Source organism: Oryctolagus cuniculus, chromosome 2 (assembly GCF_964237555.1).
Source record: "Oryctolagus cuniculus chromosome 2, mOryCun1.1, whole genome shotgun sequence".
NCBI classification, from domain to species: Eukaryota; Metazoa; Chordata; class Mammalia; order Lagomorpha; family Leporidae; genus Oryctolagus; species Oryctolagus cuniculus.
Genome location: NC_091433.1, coordinates 107,989,847 through 108,011,548, shown reverse-complemented (window position 1 = coordinate 108,011,548; position 21,702 = coordinate 107,989,847). Strand labels below are relative to the sequence as shown.

Here is a 21,702-nt window from a genome sequence, read left to right as displayed (position 1 = left end):
GGCCAGGCAGAAGCCAAGAACCAGGAGCTACCTCCAGGTCTCCTACATGGGTGGCAGGGGCCCAAGCACTTGGGCCATCCTCTGCTGCTTTCCCAGGTGCATTAGCATGGAGCTGGATTGGAAGTGGAGCAGCAGGACACAAACTGGCACCCATATGAGACACCAGCATCACAGATGGTGGCTTCACATGCCACACCACAACAGTGACCCCAAATTACATCTTTTAACGTGCTTATTTGGGGAACTTCATATAATTGAGTTCCCTTGAATGTTTCCACCATTCCACCATTCCACCATTCCTCTTTGTACAGGAATCTATTTTTTTCCTCTGTTGTTTCACAATTTTCTTAGGATGTCAAGAAATACCCACCATTCTCTCTTTTCTTGGTGTCTTAGCCACTAGAGAGTTTTCAGCATGAAGCACGTGAGGGTTTGAAGTTTGGCAGTGTGCCTTTTTTTTTTTTTTTTTTTTTTTTTTTTTTTTTTTTTTGGACAGGCAGAGTGGATAGTAAGAGAGAGAGACAGAGAGAAAGGTCTTCCTTTTGCCGCTGGTTCACCCTCCAATGGCCGCCACGGCTGGCACGCTGCGGCCGGCGCACCGCGCTGATCCAAAGGCAGGAGCCAGGTGCTTCTCCTGGTCTCCCATGGGGTGCAGGGCCCAAGCACTTGGGCCATCCTCCACTGCACTCCCTGGCCACAGCAGAGAGCTGGCCTGGAAGAGGGGCAACCGGGAAAGAATCCGGCACCCCGACCAGGACTAGAACCCCGTGTGCCGGCGCTGCTAAGTGGAGGATTAGCCTATTGAGCCGCGGCGCCGGCCCGGCAGTGTGCCATTTATCTCTTGCCAAGGCGAGCCCCCTTGCATGGGATCGGTCCTGGCTTTCGCTTGTTTTGACGTCGACTTTTCCATTGGGTTCTCTCAGCCCTCTGTGCAGACCCCCTGTAATTGACAGGCGTGGCATCGACGTGGAAACAGAGGGGTTTCAGCGGTACCAGGTCGCGCGCTGCGCTCTGTAGCACCTCAGCAGTTCCCCGTCCCCTTCAGGGATCCTGAGATGTGACTTCACAGAGGCACGTGGCCGCACCCGACTTGAAAGCAGGCAGGTGAAGACCACTGGGAGTCCAGGCCCAGTTTCCGTTTTCCTTTGAGTGAGAATGAATATGAGGCAGAACAAAAATAGAACCAGACAGGTGCAGGACGAGAAGCAGGAGGAAGTGGGGACTTGCAGGGCTTCTTGTTTCATCTTTCCACACTTGTCTCTGCACACGGCACTGCCGCTCCCCTGCTCGGCAGGCTCCGGGCAGCCGGGGCTCCTGGGAGAATGAGCTTTTCTGGGACTCAGTCAGTAAGATATGGATGGGAGAGGGAGTGGGCCTGTGGGGTGGGGGCTGTGACGTCTGTGCCCCACGTGGGGCTGCTTGCCTTCCGGGCCTTCCCTCCAGCTTCCTGCCTGTGCAGGCCCTGGGAGGGGGCAGGGATCCACCCGTGCCTGATTCCTGAATGCTTAGGGAATTAATCAGCAGATGGGAGCCTGCGTGCCCTCTGTCTCTCTCTCTCTGTCTCTCTCTAAGACATAGATACATTACCTTTTAACTGGATGGGGGAGAGAATCTCTTCAAAATGCATCCTGAGCCATATAGAGTGTGCTTCCCATGACTGTGTAGTCAGATAGATGCCATCTCTCCCAGAACTCTCCCAGTGTCCCCTCCTATTGATGACCTTGTGTAGTTCTTACCCTAAACTCAGTAGGTACATAATTTAAATACAGAAGGAGGCCAGGAAGGAAGGAAGAGAGGGAGGCTGGGAGGAAAGAATCACTGATGTCTAAAGGCCCCCGTGTTGGTGATTATTTTTAAGTTAATGAGTTTGTCTCTTCTGCAAATAGCACGGTAGGTGGGTAAGGAGCTATGCCATTTCTATTCAGGCTTTTGTTTGCTTGGAAAGAAACCAACCAGAGGGGAGGTTTTGCTCATTTGCAATGGGCACTTAGCAGGGAGAAGACTGTGCAGGCCGTAGCCTTCCTCAATGGATCTGTCAAGAGTGGAGTTAGGAGAGAGTGTCTGCCGGAGAGCCACACGGCATTCTCCCGCATCGATCAGCACGTGCTAACAGGTGCAGGTGCGCCGAGATGTCTGCCGAAGCAAAGCCGTCCAGCCCCTAAGAGCTCCCGAAGGCCCTCGAAGGCCGCGGTGTCTTCTTTTGCAGACAGCAGGCCTGCTGAGTGAGCACAGGAGAACTCAGTGTGCACCCAAATGAAGCGCCTGCTAAGGGGGGGCCTTGCAGCGGACAGAGCCACCCCTGGCTGCATGCATGGCTGCAGTGATGTAAATTAGCCCCTGCCTGGGGCCTGCAAGAAACCAGGTCAGAACCAGGAGTCGGCTGGTCTGAAAATGCATAATGAACCTGCCCTTTCCTAGGGAGACAGGACTTTTTTTTTTATTAGATGTTTCTCAAAGTATGCAAAATAGGTGAGCTGCCCGGGAGCCTCCAGCGGCAGGCATCTAACCAGGCAAGACAGAAAGACACAAAGGATGCTGAGTGGGTGCTGGAGGCAGTAGGTGGGGTCAGTGCAGACGGAGGTGAGCAGGAGCCAAGAACCTCCCCTGTGGCTGCAGAGCACGCATTGTGAGCTGCATTCAAGTGCTGTCTTGGCTGCTTGGTAGCTGTGTGACTTTGGGTGAGTTACTTAACTTTTCTGAGCTTCAGTTTCTTGTGAAACTGTAAAATATGAACAATACTAATATGGACTTCAGGGTTTTTATAAAGATGCATATTATAATTAATGTTTGTATCTCGCTTAGAACAGGGTTTTGCACACAGCAAGCATGAAGTAAGTTGCTTATTACCCAAACTCATCTGTCGGACCTGGAGTTCCAGTTGCCAGTGCTACCCACCAGTCCTCCACAACCTGTTGGCATGAACAAACACCCTTTCATTATGCTCACAAATTCTTTTTTCTTTTTTTCTTTTAAAGATTTATTTATTTGACAGTTATAGAGATAGGGAGAGACAGAGATCTTCCATCTGCTAGTTTGGCCAGGACTGAGCGAGGCCTATGCCAGGAGCCTGGAACTCCATCCAGGTATCCCATGGGGGTGGCAGGGGCCCAAGCACTTGGGCCATCTTCTACTGCCTTCCCAGGCACATGAGCAGGGCGCTGGATCAGAAGCGGAGCACAGTCAGGGCATGAACTGTCACTGCTCTATGGGTTGCTGGCATTGCAGGCAGCAGCTTAACCCACTGCACCAGGGCATCCCCTATGCTCACAAATTCTGCGGATCAAGACCCAGTGGGCATGGCTTTTGTGTCGCAATGTCTGGGGCCTCAGCGAGGAAGACCCAGTGACTGTCAGGGGCTGTGGCATCCTGCACAAGCCTGGGCTTGATGATGGGGCTCGGCCAGGCCTGTCTGCTGGAGCGCCCCCACACACCTGCATCCTGAGTCCAGTTTTGCACATCAAGGTCACTGGGTGCCAAAGGGGAGTGTCCCGAGAGCATACACATGAAGAGAGCCAGAAGGAAGGCATCCTAGAGTCACTCCCACGACATCCTGGTGCTTGAAGCTGTCACAAGTCAGCTGCGATTCAAAGGGAGGGGCCATTTCATCAGCCGGGCAGAGCGTCCACTGTCCCAGCAGGTTGCGAGTCCCTCGTGCGTTGCTCGAGTGGGCAGAACTGCCATGTCCAGCTTAGTCCAGAGCAGCGGATGTCCCAGGGTGACTTTGTGCTACTGGCTGGGCCTGACCCGAATCCATGCCCCCTTCCACGAGGACTGCAGCGTGGGACTTTGAAGTCACTCCAAAGGCCACCAAGGCAGGATCAGAGCCTGGCTCTGCATTTCCTGCCTTGGAGGCGCAGCCACTGATAAACCTCATTACCCGGACCCAGGGCTGAGTCTGCTCTTATCCCACGGAGGTTGCCTGGGCTCCATTGTTTTAATTACAGGCTGTTCTTTCATTTAAAAAATCAGCATGAGGATTAAGGGTACTGTCATTTTAAAAGCCCAACTCCTGGCCTAAAAACTCAACAGTGAATCAGAGGACAAATGTTCTCATTGTGCTGGTTAAAAATAGGAGCCATGGAAAAAGTGACAGAATGAGATGAATGCCATTAAAGTGTAATTACATTTACTGTAAATGGGAGCCTTGGCAAGTGTCTTCTAGGAGCCGAGCGCTCCTGGAGCCTGTGACACGGAAAACCCCAAACCGCCACCGCCGGCTGCGTTCATGGTTAGAGTTCTTATTGTGTGTTTTGTTAGGGATTGTTCTTAGTGTCCAGGAGCCTTTCAGAGGTATTAGAAGAACTCGTGTCACTCCAAAGGAGAGTGAGCACCGGGCTGTTCACTCTGGGTCTTCCCTGCACGCACGAGCTGTCCTTGAGGTTTCTACGGATCAAGTGCTGTCACAGTCAAGTGTGGCAGCTGGACAGGATGCATTTGAAAGGTAGGGCTTACTTTTCTCTGTTCACGAAGATAGCTTGTGTTTTTCTCATTGTAAACCAAGCAGTCATTACTGCCATATAAATTTAAATACCCATATATATATTTTTTCTTTATATATATATATTTACACTCTTTATATATATTTGCTTTCTTTATATGTTTATTTCAATCTTTATATATATGTATATATATAAAATAAAGTAAATATTTTTCTGAATTCAGCTACCCACAAATACAACACTGCTGACATTTTGGTGTTAATAAAAAAAAAGATATAGATGTCTTCTCAAACCACAGTCTTCCTGTGGACTTGTAGGTAGTTTGAATGGTTTGCTCTTGTTACCAGAGCTCAATGATATAATCTGAATCTATTTTTTTTTATATTAACAAATACAGAGTTCCATGATCATACCCAGTGACTGCCTGGTTATTCCATACAGATAGCGTGCCACACTTTTGGCTCTGATTTGTAAGTTGTTATTTTCCTTTTATGAAAGACTGTTTCAAGATATGTGACTTATAGATATATAACCTAAAATCATGGTATACATGAAAGTACTTTTAAAAGTTTGTGGAAGTGGGGAATTAAAGGTTAAGTTTATTTGGGGGACAACTGTCTAGCCTGGCAGTTAAGACACCAGTTAATGCCCCTGCACCCCACATTGGAGTACCTGGGTTAATACTCGGGCTCTGACTCCTGATGCCAGCTTCCTGCAAGGGGGCATGCTGACGGGCAGCAGTAATGGCTGAAGCGTTTGGGTTCCTGCCACCCACTGGGGGATCTGGATTGAGTTCCCAACTCTTGACTTTGGCCACCAGCCCTGGCTTTTGTGATCATCTGGGGAAAGAACCAGCAGGTGGAAACTCCCTGTCTATCTCTGTTTCTATTGTCTCTCCACTTCTCAAATGCATTTTTCAAAAATTTAAAAATAAAAATAAGTTTTTTGATGTAAATTTTTTAAGTAGGCATAGATTTTTTTAATTTTAAGTAGGCATAGATTTTTTCCATAATTTCATATTTTGTGAACTTTTTGACAATTCTTCATATGTCTGGATCTCAAAAAATTTTTTTAATTTTATTTTTGACAGGCAGAGTTAGACAGTGAGAGAGAGAGACAGAGAGAAAGGTCTTCCTTCCGTTGGTTCACCCCCCAAATGGCCACTACAGCCGGCACTGTGCCAATCTGAAGCCAGGAGCCAGGTGCTTCCTTTTGGTCTCCCATGCAGGTGCAGGGCTCAAGCACTTGGACCATCTTCCACTACCTTCCTGGGCCACAGCAGAGAGCTGGACTGTAAGAGGAGCAACCGGGACTGGAACCCGGGGTGCTGGCGCCACAGGCGGTGGATTAGCCTAGTGAGTGCCAGCCTCAAAATTTTATATTAAGGAAATTAGTGTGATACCTGTGTGGCACAGAGGTAAATCACTGCTTGGGACTCTTTCTCTCTGCTTACATTTTAAATAAATGAAAATAAACAAATTTTTAAAAAGGGTACTAGCACTTTGTTAACTACTCATTTCACAGTTTTTCTGTTTTTTATTTGTTTTTCTTTATTTGAAAGAGGGGGTGGAGAGAGAGAGATTTTCCATCCACTGGTTCACTCCCCAAATGCCTACAAAGCCAGGGGTGGACCAGGCTAAAGTTAGCAACCAGGAACTTCCAGCTAGGCCATTCGCAGGGAGCTGGGACGGAAGTGGAGCAGCCAGGACTCCAACATGTGCCCATATGGGATGCTGGTGCCACAGGCAGAGGCTTAGCCTACTGGGCCACAGTGCCGGCCTCCAGGGAATGACATTTCAGGAACATTGTTGAGGCCAGCAATAAAACTGGGACCAGGAACCTGAAACCTGGGAGCCGAGTTAGAGTTAAAGGGAAGGGAAGACAGGGTGTTGGTAACACACAGCTGCTGCTGTTAGAGTTCCCGCTGCCCTCGATGGGGGGCCCTTTTCCAGGCCGATTTCACACCCACAAGACCCTGTCCCATTTACTCAGCGGCCATGCTGAATTTGTTGGGCCTGCCACAGAAAATGTCCCCACGAGGTGTCATGATCAGTCGCGTGGGATTTCGGCTTGGGGTGCTGTGTAGTTTTTCGTGCGGGCATGCCTTCCGTGTTTCCGTGAGCACCTGTTGCGCGTGTCCTCTCTCAGCCAAGCGTGTGCAGGTGCTGGGGCTCCTTCCCTGGCTGAGTGTCCAGGCCCAGTGGGGAGAAAACCACAGCAGGGGTTGAAACACGAGGAAGCCCTAGGAAGGTGCACAGGACCGTCCCCTGCTGACGCAGGAGGAACTGGGAGCCGCTTTCCGAGGGAGGGGCTTCTCAGGTGAATTCTGAGGCAGAAGGGTAGGTAAGAAATTCAGTTCACGCCTCCTCCGGTTTCCAGGGAAACCGGAATAGCAAGGCAGCCTCACGTTGGTCCCGAGGTTGCTCTAGATCAGACCCAGCTTTGAAAATTCGCCTGGAAGCTTTGGCAGAGGTCTGTGTGTCTTCTCACAGATTATCTGTTCTTTATGCATTTATTTATTTTTTTAATTTATTAATTTTTTTTTTGGACAGGCAGAGTGGACAGTGAGAGAGAGAGAGACAGAGAGAAAGGTCTTCCTTTTGCTGTTGGTTCACCCTCCAATGGCCGCTGCGGCCGGCGCGCTGCGGCCGGTGCACCGCGCTGATCCGATGGCAGGAGCCAGGAGCCAGGTGCTTTTCCTGGTCTCCCATGGGGTGCAGGGCCCAAGCACCTGGGCCATCCTCCACTGTACTCCCTGGCCACAGCAGAGAGCTGGCCTGGAAGAGGGGCAACCGGGACAGAATCCGGCGCCCCAACCGGGACTAGAACCTGGTGTGCCGGCGCCACTAGGCGGAGGATTAGCCTAGTGAGCCGCGGCGCCGGCTCTTTATGCATTTAAAAAAATATATTTATTTTATTTATTTGAAGGATAGAGTTACAAAGAGAGGTAGATCCAGAGAAAGAAGTCTCCTATTCACTGGTTCACTCTCCAAATGGCCGAAATGGCTGGGCTGCGTCGATCTGAAGCCAGGAGCCAGGAGCTTCTTCCGGGCCTCCCATGTGGGTGCAGGGCCCCAAGCACTTGGGCCTTCTTCTACTGCTTTCCCAGGCCACAGCAGAGAGCTGGATCGGAAGAGGAGCAACCAGGACTCCAACTGGCACCCATATGGGATGCCAGCACTTTAGGCCAGGGCTTTAACCCGCTGTGCCACAGTCCTGGCCCCCTCTTTATGCGTTTTTTTCAAGATAGCTTTTTGTTGATTTGTAACTACTCTTTGCTTATTGAGGATAAGAACACTTTGTTATATGTTAACTTTTTTTCTGTTTATCTTTGTTTTAAACTTGTTCATTTTGTTTCATGTAACTGTCTTAAGTTTATTTGTCTAAGTTTTCTTTATTCTTCCCCACCCTGGTGCAACATTCAGGCTAATCCTGAGTCTGTGTGGTTTCATTTTTTTCTTTTCAAAGATTTACTTATTTATTTGACAGAGTCACAGAGAGAAAGCGAGAAGAGGGACAGAGAGAGAGAGCTTCCATTTGCTGGTTCACTCCCCAGATGGCCACAATGGCCGGGGCTGAGCCAGGCTGAAGCCAGGAGCTCCATCCTGTGTTCAGTGGCCCAAGGACCTGAGCCATCTTCCACTGTTTTCCCAGGCAAATTAGAAGGGAGCTGGATCAGAAGTGGAGCAGCCAGGACTCAAATCAGGTGCTCATATGAGATGCCAGCACTGCAGGCAGCGGCTTTACCCTCTGTGCCACAGCACTGCCTGGACATTTGTTGCAGCTCAGACTTTTAAGTTTTCAGACAATGAATAAGAATGCAAGGTGTTGACTTCCTTAAGCCCTGAGCACTATCAGGAAACAGTAGCAGTAGTGTGGGCTGGTTCTCACGGAGGCAGGTGGTTCCTGCTTAGGCAGGATCCTGGAGGTCCGTCCTGTCCCGGGCCAGAATCCTGGTCTGAGACCTGGTAACCCAGCGTGGGACTTACCAGGGGGTCACGGCAGGGATGAACATCATGAGGTGTGCAAGCAGAGGGTGGCCTGGTGCCAGCTGAACCACAGAGCAGGGGAGCCACGCCTGGGGCCTACGCAGAGAGAGCAGGGGGTCTCCCACCTCCAACCAGGGGTCTCCCACCTCCTCAGACAGCTCCTGAGCCTCCATGTCCCCACTGCAGAGACAGTGACAAGGGGACCCTCCAGGAAGTAATGAATGTCCCGTGTGTGGGGAGTGAACCAGCTCCAGTGGTGCTGGCCTGGGTGGGACAACAGGCATAGGTGTGGAGTGCCCATGATCTGGCTCCTAGGAACAGAATCGAGCCTTGGGAAATTCTGCCTACAAGTACAAGGGTGCTTCAAACAGTTCATAGCAAATGGACTTAAAAGATAAGTTTATTTTCGCACGGGAAATTTATTAAGCACAAAAAGCTGCTTATGAAGGGTCTTCAAAAAGTTCATGGACAATGCAAAGTATGAAAAAACTACACTTGGATTTCAATTTTTTTTTTTTTTTTTGCAGCAAAATAAACTGATCTTTTTACCATTTTCCATGAACTTTTTAAAGTACTCTTATAAAACTCTATTAGTTGGTTTATTTTAAAACTTCACTAGGGCACTGTGGCGCAGTGGGTTAAGCCTGCAGTGCTGGCATCCCATGTGGGCACTGGTTCAAGTCCCGGCTGCTCCACTTCCAATCCAGCTCCCTGCTAATGCACCTGGGAAAGCAGAAGAAGATGGCCCGAGGCCCTGGAACCCTGCACCCACTTGGGAGATCCAGATGAAGCTCTTGGCTCCTGGCTTCCGCCTGGGCCAGCCCTCGTTACAGCCATTTGAGGAGTAAACCAGCAGATGGAAGATTTCTCTCTCTCTCTCCTTATTTCTGTAACTCTGTCAAATAACTAAATAAATATTTTTTTTGGACAGGCAGAGTGGACAGTGAGAGAGAGACAGAGAGAGAAAGGTCTTCCTTTTCCATTGGTTCACCCTCCAATGGCCGCTGCAGCTGGCGCACCGTGCTGATCTGAAGCCCAGAGCCAGGTGCTTCTCCTGGTCTCCCATGCGGGTGCAGGGCCCAAGCACTTGGGCCATCCTCCACTGCACTCCCTGGCCACAGCAGAGAGCTGGCCTGGAAGAGGGGCAACCAGGACAGAATCCGGCACCCTGACCAGGACTAGAACCCGGTGTGCCGGCGCCGCAAGGTGGAGGATTAGCCTAGTAAGCCACGGCGCCGGCCCTAAATAAATATTTTTAAAAACTGTTAACTTTGGCTGTGATGCAGCGAGTTAAAGCCCCAGCTTGAAGTGCCGGCATCCCATATGGGTGCTGGTTCGAGTCCCGGCTGCTCTACTTCTGATCCAGCTCTCTGCTGTGGCCTGGGAAAGCAGTAGAAGATGGCCCTGGTCCTTGGGCCCCTGCACCCGCATGGGAGACCCAGAGGAAGTTCCTGGCTCCTGGCTTCGGATCAGCTCAGCTCTGGCCCTTGTGGTCATTTGGGGAGTGAACCACGGAATGGAAGACCTCTCTCTCTCTCTCTGGCTCTACTTCTCTCTGTAACTCCTCTGTCTTTCAAATAAATAAAATAATTCTTTAAAAAAATACTGTGAACTTTTCCTAAGAAGAGTTTCAACTGAAGAACATGGGCTGATTAGTTGAAAGTGTAGGTAACAGGGAACCACTTTGTTTTTTTACTGTACTGATCCGTGTGTTTGAAATGTTTTGTATTAATAGAACAGATCCAGAGATTTCAGCTTAAAATAAAGTTTCACGAAACTTTATTCACGAAAAGCCGGTGCTTTTCATTGTTTTCTTAGGTCAAGTTGGATGAAAACTGAATTGAATGCTTTAGCTTTTTAAAAAAGCCTGTTTACTAAAATGCCACTTTATATCACTATTTTCCTTAATCTATTCTTTTGCACCTAAGTTGGGAACCTTTGGAATGGCATTCTGTCTGTATCTGCATCTACCTAAACATATACGTAGTATTTTTTTTTTAAAGTGATTTCTGGGTGGTGACCTACTAGGCAACTTTTATTTATTTTTTAAATATTTTGCAATTTTTTTTCCTAGTACTTCTTCGGGAGCGAAGTTGCATTCTGCGAACACAGAAAGAAGACCGCCTTCCCCTCGCGGGGGCCACGCCGGCTGCGTGGGGGTCGCGGGGCTCCCGACGCCGGAACCGCGTCCCCGGCTAACGCAGCGGGCGGGCGCGCCCCGCCGGGGAGGCGAGTCGGTCAGTCAGCCCGAGCCCCGTCTGCGGCCGCGGCCGCCCCCGCGGCGGGAAGGCGCCCGTCAGGGAAGTGGAGCGGCCCCGGCTTCCGGTGGCGGCCCTCAGCGCGGGAGCGCCCCTTAAGCCCGCCTTGCCGCCTGTCCGTCACGGAGCAAGGAGTGGGAGGGGCCTGCCTGCCCAGCTGGATCCTGTCCCTTGCTTCTCCGAATTTTGGACTCCCCTTTGTGCTACACGGGAAAGACAGACGTCGGCGCAGGTGATGCTGGGGGCGGGGGAGGTTTACACAAGCTCCCGCCAATCAGAACCTGCGTCTAGAGGCACCCATCAATCAGAACCTGAGTTTAGAGGTACCCATCAATCAGAGCTTGTGGTATGTAAGCTCCCACCAGTCAGGACCTGCACCATACAAGAATCCACCAATCAGAACCCACACTGTACAAGCTCCCACCAATCAGAACCTGCACTCTACAGGCACCCACCAATCAGAACTTGTGGTATATAAGCTCCCACCAATCAGGACTTGCACCATAGAAGAATCCACCAATCAGAACCTGCACTGTACAAGCTCCCACCAATCAGAACCTGCACTGTAGAAGTGTCCACCAATCAGGAGCGTTAAACTGGCTGCCACCAATCAGAACCTTTGCTCCATAGGCACTCCTACCAGAGGCAGCATCCGGCAGGAGTAGGTGGAGAGAATGACTCTTGATTCCAGGAGGACCAGGAACTGCACTGGTTAAGTCTTCACCTGCCGCTTGGCATTAAACACTGACCGGTGTCTCCCCGACTTGGCGGTGCATCCTGGTGAGAAGGCCTCTGCCTTTGGCAGCTCCTAGTGAAGTTTCACCGACGAGGGGGCGGCCACCCTGCGTTAAGTTTGGGTTCAGGATCCTCGTGGCTGGCACTGGGGCCTGGTCACCCCAGAACACATTCAGGAGTTCACGGAGCACAAGCAGGCTGGGCGCGTCCCTGTGCACCCAGCCCGTGCCAGTGTCTGAATGCTGGTGACTCTGCCAGCACCGCCGCCACCTCCCCCGGGTGTTGCCTCTCCTGACCCCGTGGTGAATTCTCAGCCTTCTTAGATCCCCGCCTCTGTGGCGCGCCTCCGCCAGGGAGGCAGACCTCAGCCTGCGGCTCACGTGCCGCGGCCTGGACTCTTGGGCTGATGGTGACACACACACCCATTAGTTCTTTTTAAAAACTTTTTTAAAAATTTGTAAATTAATAATGGGATTTTTTTTGAATTTTTAAAGATTTTTAAATTTATTTGAAAGACAGTTACACAGAGAAAGGGAGAGGCAGAGAGAGAGACAGAGAGAGATCTTCCATCCACTGGTTCACTACCCCAAATAGCCACAACAGCCAAGGCTGGGCCAGGCAGAAGCCAGGAACCAGGAGCTTCATGTACCTCTCCCGCGTGGGTGCAGGAGCCAAGCACTTGGGCCATCCTCTACTGCTTTCCCTGGTGCATTAGCAGAGAGCTGGAATGGAAGTGGAGCAGCTGGGACTCGAACCGGCGTCCATATGGGGATGCCAGTGCTGCAGGCAGCGGCTCAACCCACTGCACCTCAGCGTTGGCACCGACCCATAAGTTCTTAGCCTCACAGTGCTAGGGAACTTGAGAAAGTTTGTGGAAAACGGAATTCAAAGACAACTTCATTCTGGTGCAGTTTTGCACTCCTTACATAGCTTTTCCAAAAATACGCATTTTCTGGGAACTTTCTGAAGACGCTTCCCATGCTGCGGCATCATCGTGCCTCCTTTAGTAGCCGACTCCGGCTGGCCCTCGAGGTCACAGGGGCCCCGGAGCAGAGCATGCAGTCAGGTGGTCTTGAGCTCTGAGGGAAACAGGCAAGTATGTCCTCCCCAGAGCCTTCACTCTCCCCTCCTTGCTGAGTGCGGTTTGCAGTTTGCAGGCTCACTCTCCAAAGGTGCCTCTCCAAAGCAACGCACCCCTAGGGAAGCCCAAGCCCCTTCCACGCCTCCCCACCCAGCTGTGTGCCTTCCTGGGGGCGGGGGTGGCCACACCCTCCCATGACCCAGGGCCTCTGCGGGTTCAGAGAGCTCTCACTTCTGCATGGCTCCTGCTTGCCTTTGTTTCCACTTTCATCCCCTTGCAGTTGATTCTTGCGGGCCAGGGGGTGATGTTTCTAAAAGACAAACCTGACTGCATCACTGGCTGTCATTCTCTGACCTCTCTGTACCTTTCAAAACCTTATTTATTTGAGAGGTAGAGAGGTAGAGGAAAGAGAGAGAGAGAGAGAGCACTCCCATCTGCTGGTTCACTCTCCAAATAGTCACGACTGGTCCAGGCTAAAGCTAGGAGCCAGGAATTCAATCCAGGTCTCCCCATGGGTGGCAGGGACCCAACTGCCTGAGCCACCACCTGCCGCCTCCCAGGATGCACATTAGTAGAAAGTTGGAATGGAAACTGGAGCCAGGACTCGAACTCAGGCACTCTGATACGGGATGTAGACATCGCGAGAGGCATCTTCGCCGCTGTACAGATCGCCTGTCCCCCTCTGCACCTTCTAAGGCTGGGCCCCGCCCGCAAGCTTCCTTGGGGAAAGCACCTCCTCTGCACCAGCCCTGGTGGCACACATTGCAGGGTCGTCCTGGTGTGCTTCTCCATTCCTGCCCGCCGGGGGGAGCTGGTGAGCAGGTGGGTCCTCCTCTTTGAGCCTGGTGCAGGGTGGGCGCTCAACTGTAGCCCCAGAGGAGAGCATAGTGAGCCTGAGCACAAGGAAGCTGTGGGTCTGTCAGATCCTGGCCTGGCCCTAGGTGCTGTGCTGTGCCTCGGGCCAGCGGTCGCCTATGGACGGTCTCTAGTCATCTGACATAGGGCCACTGTGTCTCTCCCTCGACATCTGCCCAATAGAGCAAGCTCTCTTGCCACTGTTTTGTTTTATTTTTTAAAAAAGATTTATTTATTTGAAAGGCAGAGTTACAGAGAGGTAGAGGCAGAGAGAGAAGTCTTCCATCCACTGGTTCACTCCCCAGCTGGGGCTGGGCCGATCTGAAGCCAGGAGCCAGGAGCTTCCTCCGGGTCTCCCATGTGGGTGCAGGGTCCCAAGGACTTGGGCCATCTTCCACTGCTTTCCCAGGCCATAGCAGAGAGCTGGATCGGAAGTGGAGCAGCCAGGACTCGAACTGGCGCCCATATGGGATGCGGCACTGCAGGTGGCGGCTTTACCTGCTACTCCACAGCGCCAGCCCCTTGCCACTGTTTTAAGCATACATTTTGTTCTTGAGCACATGGTGGGGGGAGGGAGACAGGCAGGGAGAGAGGAAGAGGAAGGATGGAGAGAAAAGAGGAAATAGGCATGTATCCCTAAGCTCAGGATTTCCAGCTCCTGGGTGCTTCCTGCAGCCAGAGGATGCCGGGTCTTTGGGCCTCAGGTGGCTTTCATGAGCCCTGGGCACTTCTGCCTGGGTGGGCCTCTTCCTCCTTAAAGATGCATTCAGATTTTTATTTTATGACTGTGTTGGTATACAAGTAAATATAATCCAATCTGGGCTCATGATTTTGTGTTTGTTATTGTAATGCTCAGTTTTCTCTGGATTTGAAGTAAATTAAGATGGAAAGATTCCTGTAAGCCCCCACCAGCAAAGGGACCCCCCAGGCCCCCAGCGTCCTGTGCTGATGGCCCTGTTACCCAGCCCTTAGGTCTGGGAGGGGAAGCAGCCGGGTGCCTGTGGGATTTGCCTTTCCTTGGTAGGGGCGGGGCAAGGCAGAGGCCAGCTTTGTGGGACTCCTGGGATCACCAAGAGCAATTTGGAAGTACGTCCCAAGTCCCTCCAGGAGCCCGTTCATCTCACGTCCACACTCCTGTTCTCTACCGGGAGAGTGATTCCCAGGTCTCTTGCTAACTGTCCTTCAGGGCCACCCACGACTGGACTGCAAACGCGGTGTCCAGCGCCTTCCAAACAGTCTGTGGCCGGAGCCACGGCTCAATAGGCTAATCCTCCACCTAGCGGCGCCGGCACACCGGGTTCTAGTCCCGGTTGGGGTGCCGGATTCTGTCCCGGTTGCCCCCCTTCCAGGCCAGCTCTCTGCTATGACTCGGGAGTGCAGTGGAGGATGGCCCAAGAGCTTGGGCCCTGCACCCCATGGGAGACCAGGAGAAGCACCTGGCTCCTGGCTTCGGATCAGCGCGGTGCGCTGGCCTCAGCGCGCCGGCCTTGGCGGCCATTGGAGGGTGAACCAATGGCAAAAGGAAGACCTTTCTCTCTGTCTCTCTCTCTCATTGTCCACTCTGCCTGTCAAAGAAAAAAAAAAAAACAGTCTGTGACAAGCCACGCCTCCCTGGTGATCTGATCACAGATGTGGGAAGGAGCCATGGGGGGAGGCTGCTCTCAGTACCTGCTGGAATCAGGCAGGGAGGAGGGAGACAGGATTACAAGGAAGGGTGCACAAACGCAGGCACTGATTTGTTCTTAGAACTTCCTTGGCTAACTTTAAAAAGGCTCTGTGCAGAAGGAAGTCCTTTTGGAGAAGGATGTATTGGATGAGAGGAGAGAGGACACAAACTTGGAATACTCCGCCGTTACAGCCATGATTGTGCCACAGCCTGGCTTTCTTGGGGAGGAGGAGGGTCCTGTCGTCACAAAGTACGCGCACAGGGCGTGCGGCCCCAACCTGCTGGAGCTGGGCTCCGGAAGTCAGAACTCCGATGCCTTCCTGGCTCCGTCGATGACTGAGCTGCGAGACTCTGGCACGCTTATCCCCATTTCAAATGCAGACTACCGTTCATAGCCAGAGAACTTCCAGAGAGAGGAAAGAAGAAAAATAAATTGCTGGGACAAACTCCAATTGCCTCGGCTTTTGGTTTCAATGAATATCTGTGAGGATTAGCATTCCACCAAGAAGAATGGGATCCATGTTCGTTTCTGAAACACGGCCAAAGAATGAGGACTGTTTCTGTTACATCTTCCGCTGCCCGAAGCGCCTTCAGACAGAACACTCCTCCGGGGAGTGCCTACTCCGAGGTGGCAGCCAGGAGGCAGCCCCTCTCCCCAGCCCCAAGTCGGGCGGCCCCTGTTCAGTAGCCACCTTTTCAGCCCGAGCTGTCCGTGGCAGATCTAGTGACACACACGAGCTCTTGTTGGAGCCAGAGGTTGTTTGAGGACACTCATCTTCCGGACTAAAGCAGCCACTTGGAGTCCCGCACGGCCCTGGGACAAAGGTGCTTCTGGTGGACCGAGTTGAGAGCCTGGGGTAGCTGGCTTGGCACCAGGTTGTGCTGGCAGGAGTGGCCGACCTTGGCTAGCCCGCATAGACAAATGCCGATGCCCCCGCCATTCCCGGTCAGCTATTAGGGCCCTGCAGATCACAGAGTTAATGGTGACCATGTCCAGCTGGGAGGACATTGGCCCCGACTACAGATGCTCCCTCCACCAAGTGCTCAGGCCCTGGTCAGAATGAAGGGATTCCCAGGCAAAACACTCACAGACTCCGAGAATGTCATTTCTAGGTCAGTGACACAGCCAAGTTGTAGACTGGGGCTGCTTTTCTTTGGTTAGCCTTAATCTAGATGTTTGAAGGGTAGACTCTCGATGCTTTATAAATTCTACTCTGATTTTTTTGCAAACTTTGTTGTTGTTGTTTTTAATTTATTTTTTGACAGGCAGAGTGGACAGTGAGAGAGAGAGACAGAGAGAGAAAGGTCTTCCTTTTGCCGTTGGTTCATCCTCCAATGGCCGCCGCAGCCCGCGCACTGCAGCCGGCGCACCACGCTTGATCCGATGGCAGGAGCCAGGTACTTACCCTGGTCTCCCATGGGGTGCAGGGCCCAAGCACCTGGGCCATCCTCCACTGCACTCCCGGGCCACAGCAGAGAGCTGGCCTGGAAGAGGGGCAACCGGGACAGAATCCGGCGCCCTGACCGGGACTAGAACCCGGTGTGCCAGCGCCGCAAGGCGGAAGATTAGCCTATTGAGCCGCGGTGCCGGCCTTGTTGTTGTTGTTTTAATAAAAGATTTATTTACTTGGAAAGCAGACTTAGGAGAGAGAGAGAGAGAGAGAGAGAATCTTCCATCCGCTGGTTCACTCTCCAAATGGTCTCAAGAGCCAGGGTTAGACCAAGTCAAAATCAGGGGCCAGGAACTCCATTTGGGTCTCACACATGGGTGGCAGGGGCCCAAGTACTTGGATGATCTTCAGACGCATTAGCAGGAAGCTGGATTGGAGGTGGAGCAGCCAGGACTTGAACTAGTACCCAGTGCTGCAGCCAGCAGCCTAGCCTGCTGTGCCACAGTGCTGGCCTGTCTTCAAGACTCTGAAAAGCACCTTACTGTAGCTGAGCAGAGTCCGGCTGTCAAATCAAAAGGCTGCTTGTTGCTGTTGAGCTTTTATTGACATAAGATGGAGTCGCATTTATTCCCAATGAGTCATCTGTAGAAATGTTCTCCAGTGTCCAAGGACAAAGTAACCTGTTCCTGACGCATCTGCCAACATTTTCAAGCAATGAGACTAAGGCCATTGAAGGAGTTTATTATGAATGTTGCCATCTGGACTTAACTTGGATCAAATCATTTGCTAACGTGGGAGTCCTTTGCTTCCAGAATCCAAAGCATAGGAAGTCATTCCTTTGGTTCTGTGAGTTTTCCAGGATTGGCCATGTGCTGGAGATAGTCAGATCCACCCAAGTCAGATGAACTGAGAATAGGCAGAGGTGGTGCACAGTGGACAACCAGGTGCCGTGACCTAAAGAAGGCGGAAGGGGTGCTGACAGGTGCCCCTCACATTGCCAGGAGGCAGAGTAGGATTCCTCCTAACCTCATCCTCCAAAACCTCCCAGTGTGTATTTCTGGCCAGAGTCCGAAGCTGCAGCTTTGCTCACCCATTCATTTCAGTCACCTAGAACCGACCCTGCTCGAGGTCCTGAGCTCAACACTGCCGCGGGTACAACGTAAGTAAGATGCCGTCCTGGTTCCTGAAGAGCTCAGCTCTCTGCATGGCGCATGCGCACATCGTGCGTGTGTGCTGGAAAAATAATACCTTCCTCCTTGCTGCAGTCCCCTTGTTTTCTCCTTCTCAGAATGAGGTTAAAAAAGAAAGAAAGAAACAGCCCTGTGTAATATTCCAGGCAGCTTCTTATGCTCACTGAGATAATAAAGTGTCCTAGTGACTCACAGGGAATGGAAGTTTTTTTTCAAAGAGTTATTTATTTGAAACCCGGAGTTTCAGAGAGAGAGGCCTTTGGGTCACATCTTTATTGCCAAGGCCAAAGCCAGCAGTGACCTGCCTGCACAGTACGCCATCCACATGCTTTGTATGCCCTGATACCTCTCTCCTGGAGAGAAGAATTAATGTCACACTTTATAATTTCCTTTGAATGTTCACTTCTCTCTCTCTCTCTCTCTCTCTCTCTCTCTCTCTCACATATGCACACACACACACACACACACACACGACACAAGTTGAGACGTAGCCAGTAAACAAACTGCCCAAAGAGTCTTCTACTTACTCAGCACTCACAGCTGTCAAAACCACCTGGTCTACCAGCACATCAGGGGAACTTGTCCCACTGTCTGCTCAGCAGGGTCCCGTCACTACCCTGAGTTCGAGCACATTCTGCCTTCCAGAAACTTCCAGGCCTGGGTCCTGCGTATGAGATGGAGCTGGCCAGGACTGTGGTGAGAGAGTGACACAAGCTTTCTGATACACTTCCCTTTTGGGTATCTTGGGAGGATTGTTAAGACAGAAGCAAGGCTGGCGCCGCGGCTCAATAGGCTAATCTTCCACCTGCAGCGCCGGCACACCGGGTTCTAGTCCCGGTCAGGGCGCCGGATTCTGTCCCGGTTGCCCCTCTTCCAGGCCAGCTCTCTGCTGTGGCCAGGGAGTGCAGTGGAGGATGGCCCAGGTGCTTGGGCCCTGCACCCCATGGGAGACCAGGAGAAGTACCTGGCTCCTGCCATCGGATCAGCACGGTGCACCGGCCTTGGTGGCCATTGGAGGGTGAACCAACGGCAAAAGGAAGACCTTTCTCTCTGTCTCTCTCTCTCTCTCACTGTCCACTCTGCCTGTCAAAACAAAACAAAACAAAACAAAAAACAAAAAGACAGAAGCAAGGCACCAAATCCACTAGCTGGTGCTCAAGGGATGTAGTGTTTGCTATTATTCTCCCTTGGTAGACACACCCTGGTGCAGGGTGAGGGCAGGACGAGTCAGTGCGGTCCACACACGGGTGAGTCTCAGATGGAGGCTCTACAAAGCCCACACCCTGCGTGTCTGGTGTCTCCCTGTACTCTGTGTTAACACAGGGCTTCCCTTGGGGGAGGGGGGCGGGGAGCATTCTTGATCGTGTCACACCTGACTCTGTAGCTTGCTCTATGGGAGTGGGGGCTGTTGGGAGGCAACAGCCAGGTCTGGGCTTCAGGGACATTTCTCGCTCCGACTTCGCTGTGGCACACAGCTGTCTCCGGTCCAGGGAGTAGGCTCAGCTCCAAGTGCCACGGGTTAGAGAGATCCAGTCCAAGGCCCTAGCACTCCTGCCCAGCTTGGGGTGACCTTGCAGAAATGGCTTCATCTTCCCAAGTCCTGATTCCCCCACCTTGGAAACGGTGAGAACACTACGGGCCTGACTGGGTCGCTGGGGTAAAGAGACAACTGACAAGCCGTGCGGTGCTTAATTCCAGCTCAGCCGACGATGGCTGCTGCTTCTGGTTTACAGAGTGGCTTTGTCCTACACGTACCTGTCACTGTCATCATCTATGATGTCACCATAGAGCTCCTAGATGAAGGAGAAACAAAGGGAAGTGTGATGGAAACCACCAAGGACTGGAAAGAAAGGAGTTTTCCCACACCCCATTCCACCCTCATGAAGGTGCGCTTGTCTGTGCAAGTGCCCTGGCTCCCCTGGGTGGGTGCTGCCCCTACGGCTCTGCTCAGACCTGCTCTCGGCTGCCTTGTTTCCTACTGTCCTCAGCCTACTGATGCGTCCCGTCTCCTGCAGGCCTGGAGGCTCCTCGAAGACAGAAGCCCTATTGAGCTGAACAGCCCAGCTGCAGTGTCTGTGATGACCCCGCTATGCACGGTGCAGCTGAATGATGCATAGAGGGACGATGCCTTCAACACTGGCTCATAGACATGGAGCTCAAACTCGTGTGCAGGGTCCCCTCCAGGTCCCTGGCCAGCCCCTTGTCCCTGCTCATTGTCATCATCATCGTTGTTGTCATCATCATCATTATCATATATTAGTAATTTGTCAGTGGGACTGGCACTGTGGTGTAGTGGGCCAAACTCCTGCCTACATCCCAATTGAGCACAGGTTCGAGTCCCGGCTGCTCCTCTCCCGATCCAGCTCTGCTATGGTTTGGCAAAGCAGTGGAAGGTCCAAGTTCTTGGACCTGTGCACCTGCCTAGGAGACCTGGAAGAAGCTCTTGGCTCCTGGCTTCAGATCGGCCCAGTTCCAGCTGTTACAGCCATCTGGGGAGTGAACCAGTGGATGGAAGACCCTTCTCCTCCTCTCTCTCTCTCTGCCTGTAACTCTACCTCTGAAATAAATAAATAAAATCTTTTAAAAAAATTGTCACTCAAACTGGGATACTTTTGAATGCGAAGATGAGTACTGCTAATAAACTAAGACAACTGATGGTCCAACTGAACTGTTGCCCCACTTATTGAACCTGTTTGTGGGTTACTCCATGCTGGGCGCTCTGCCTACCTATCTCTAAAAGCCCTGTTAGCTAAGGCTATGTTGTCCCATTGCATAGATCAGAAAACTGAGACCTGTGAGAAGTAAGGACCTAGACCAAGGTCACACTTCCCCCAAGTGGCAGAAGCAGGATGCCTACCCACAGAGCCTGGGCCCGAGACCTCTCTGCTGGCCGCTTTCAGCCCATATCGCCCCTCACTCAGGAGGCCACCACATACCTGTGCAGCATCAGCATTAGGCTGGCACGTGGCTAGGGAGGGGGCCTACAAAGGTGGTTTGGAATTCTGGGGTCCCCTGGCAGGCTGGCAGTCAGACAGCTCTCCGGGGCCTTTGTTTCTCTGGCTCTTGGTGGAGGTCTGGGACCGATTCAGAAATGCCGGTGTGATGCGAGGGACTCTTCAGACTCTGGCACGTGACCTTGGCATGGCAGCGTCCCTCCCCCCTCCAGTTGGGCCCAGGAGCTGTCTGGCTCCAGCTCAGTGCCATGGCCCGAGTACGAAGGTCTTGTCAATATTCCCAGCCAGGGCAGCTGGAGACAGTTCAGGTAGTTTTCATTCTTGTCCAAGGCAGGGATCAATGCAACCGACTACAATGGCCCACTGTGGGCCCCACGTGTCCATCGACGTTGACTGACAGCACAGGCAACTATCTCTGCATGGGCCATCATGCAGCAGGGCTAGAGCGACTGCATGTACTTGTCAAACAAAAGGCTCCTGGCAGCTCCGCGTTCTGTAGTCCACCTGCTGTCTCGCCGGGGCAGCCTTCTCCCAGCTCTCCCGTGCGTGCGGCTCTCCTCCTCTGCTCCAGTATCCAGGCAACCACGGGAGCACATCCGTCCTGGAGTGACAGGGATAAGAGCTGTGCGCTCCATGCTGGCAACCGACTCTTAGAACATTCTGGAGATATGCTTAAGCAAAGTGCCGTTGACATAGTGGCAAAACAGAAAAGACACAAAGAAAGAAACACCATGACAAAATTTAGACGAGGCCTGCTGTGTCTGTCTTCTTCACATTTCTATTTCTGGGTAACTGACGTCATTTAGCGTGTCAGTGATGGATCGGTGGTGGTCCCTCTGATTGTTCTTGCGAGCTTTAGGAGCAGGGCACTCTGTCTCAGTCATCATAAACAACTTTCATTACCAAAGACACAATCCAAAATATCAGGTGCACTTATATTTTGTGTTGCCAGTCAATTCTAGATTATCTGAGCAATGGCCCTGAGTCATGGGCTAGGAAATAGAAAAGCTCACAGCGTGCAAACCCCATTGATAGATAACTTGGAAATACATCCCATCATGCTTCCATAGGCTGTTCCCTCTTTAAAAAAAAAAAAAAAAAAGATTTATTTATTTATTTGTTTGACTGGTAGAGTTATAGACAG

At 51.9% G+C, this 21,702-nt stretch overlaps 1 long non-coding RNA gene across 2 annotated transcripts; it reads left to right on the top strand.

Moving 5' to 3' along the window:
- The first annotated feature begins 491 nt into the window (after positions 1-491).
- LOC138848549 (uncharacterized) lies at positions 492-20,197 on the top strand. Of its 2 annotated transcripts, XR_011386457.1 has the most exons (4): positions 492-4,441; positions 4,837-4,909; positions 5,668-5,794; positions 10,503-20,197. It is a non-coding gene; the product is annotated as an uncharacterized lncRNA (long non-coding RNA). The 2 variants fall into 2 exon arrangements; XR_011386456.1 differs by lacking the exon at positions 5,668-5,794.
- The last annotated feature ends 1,505 nt before the right edge of the window (positions 20,198-21,702 follow it).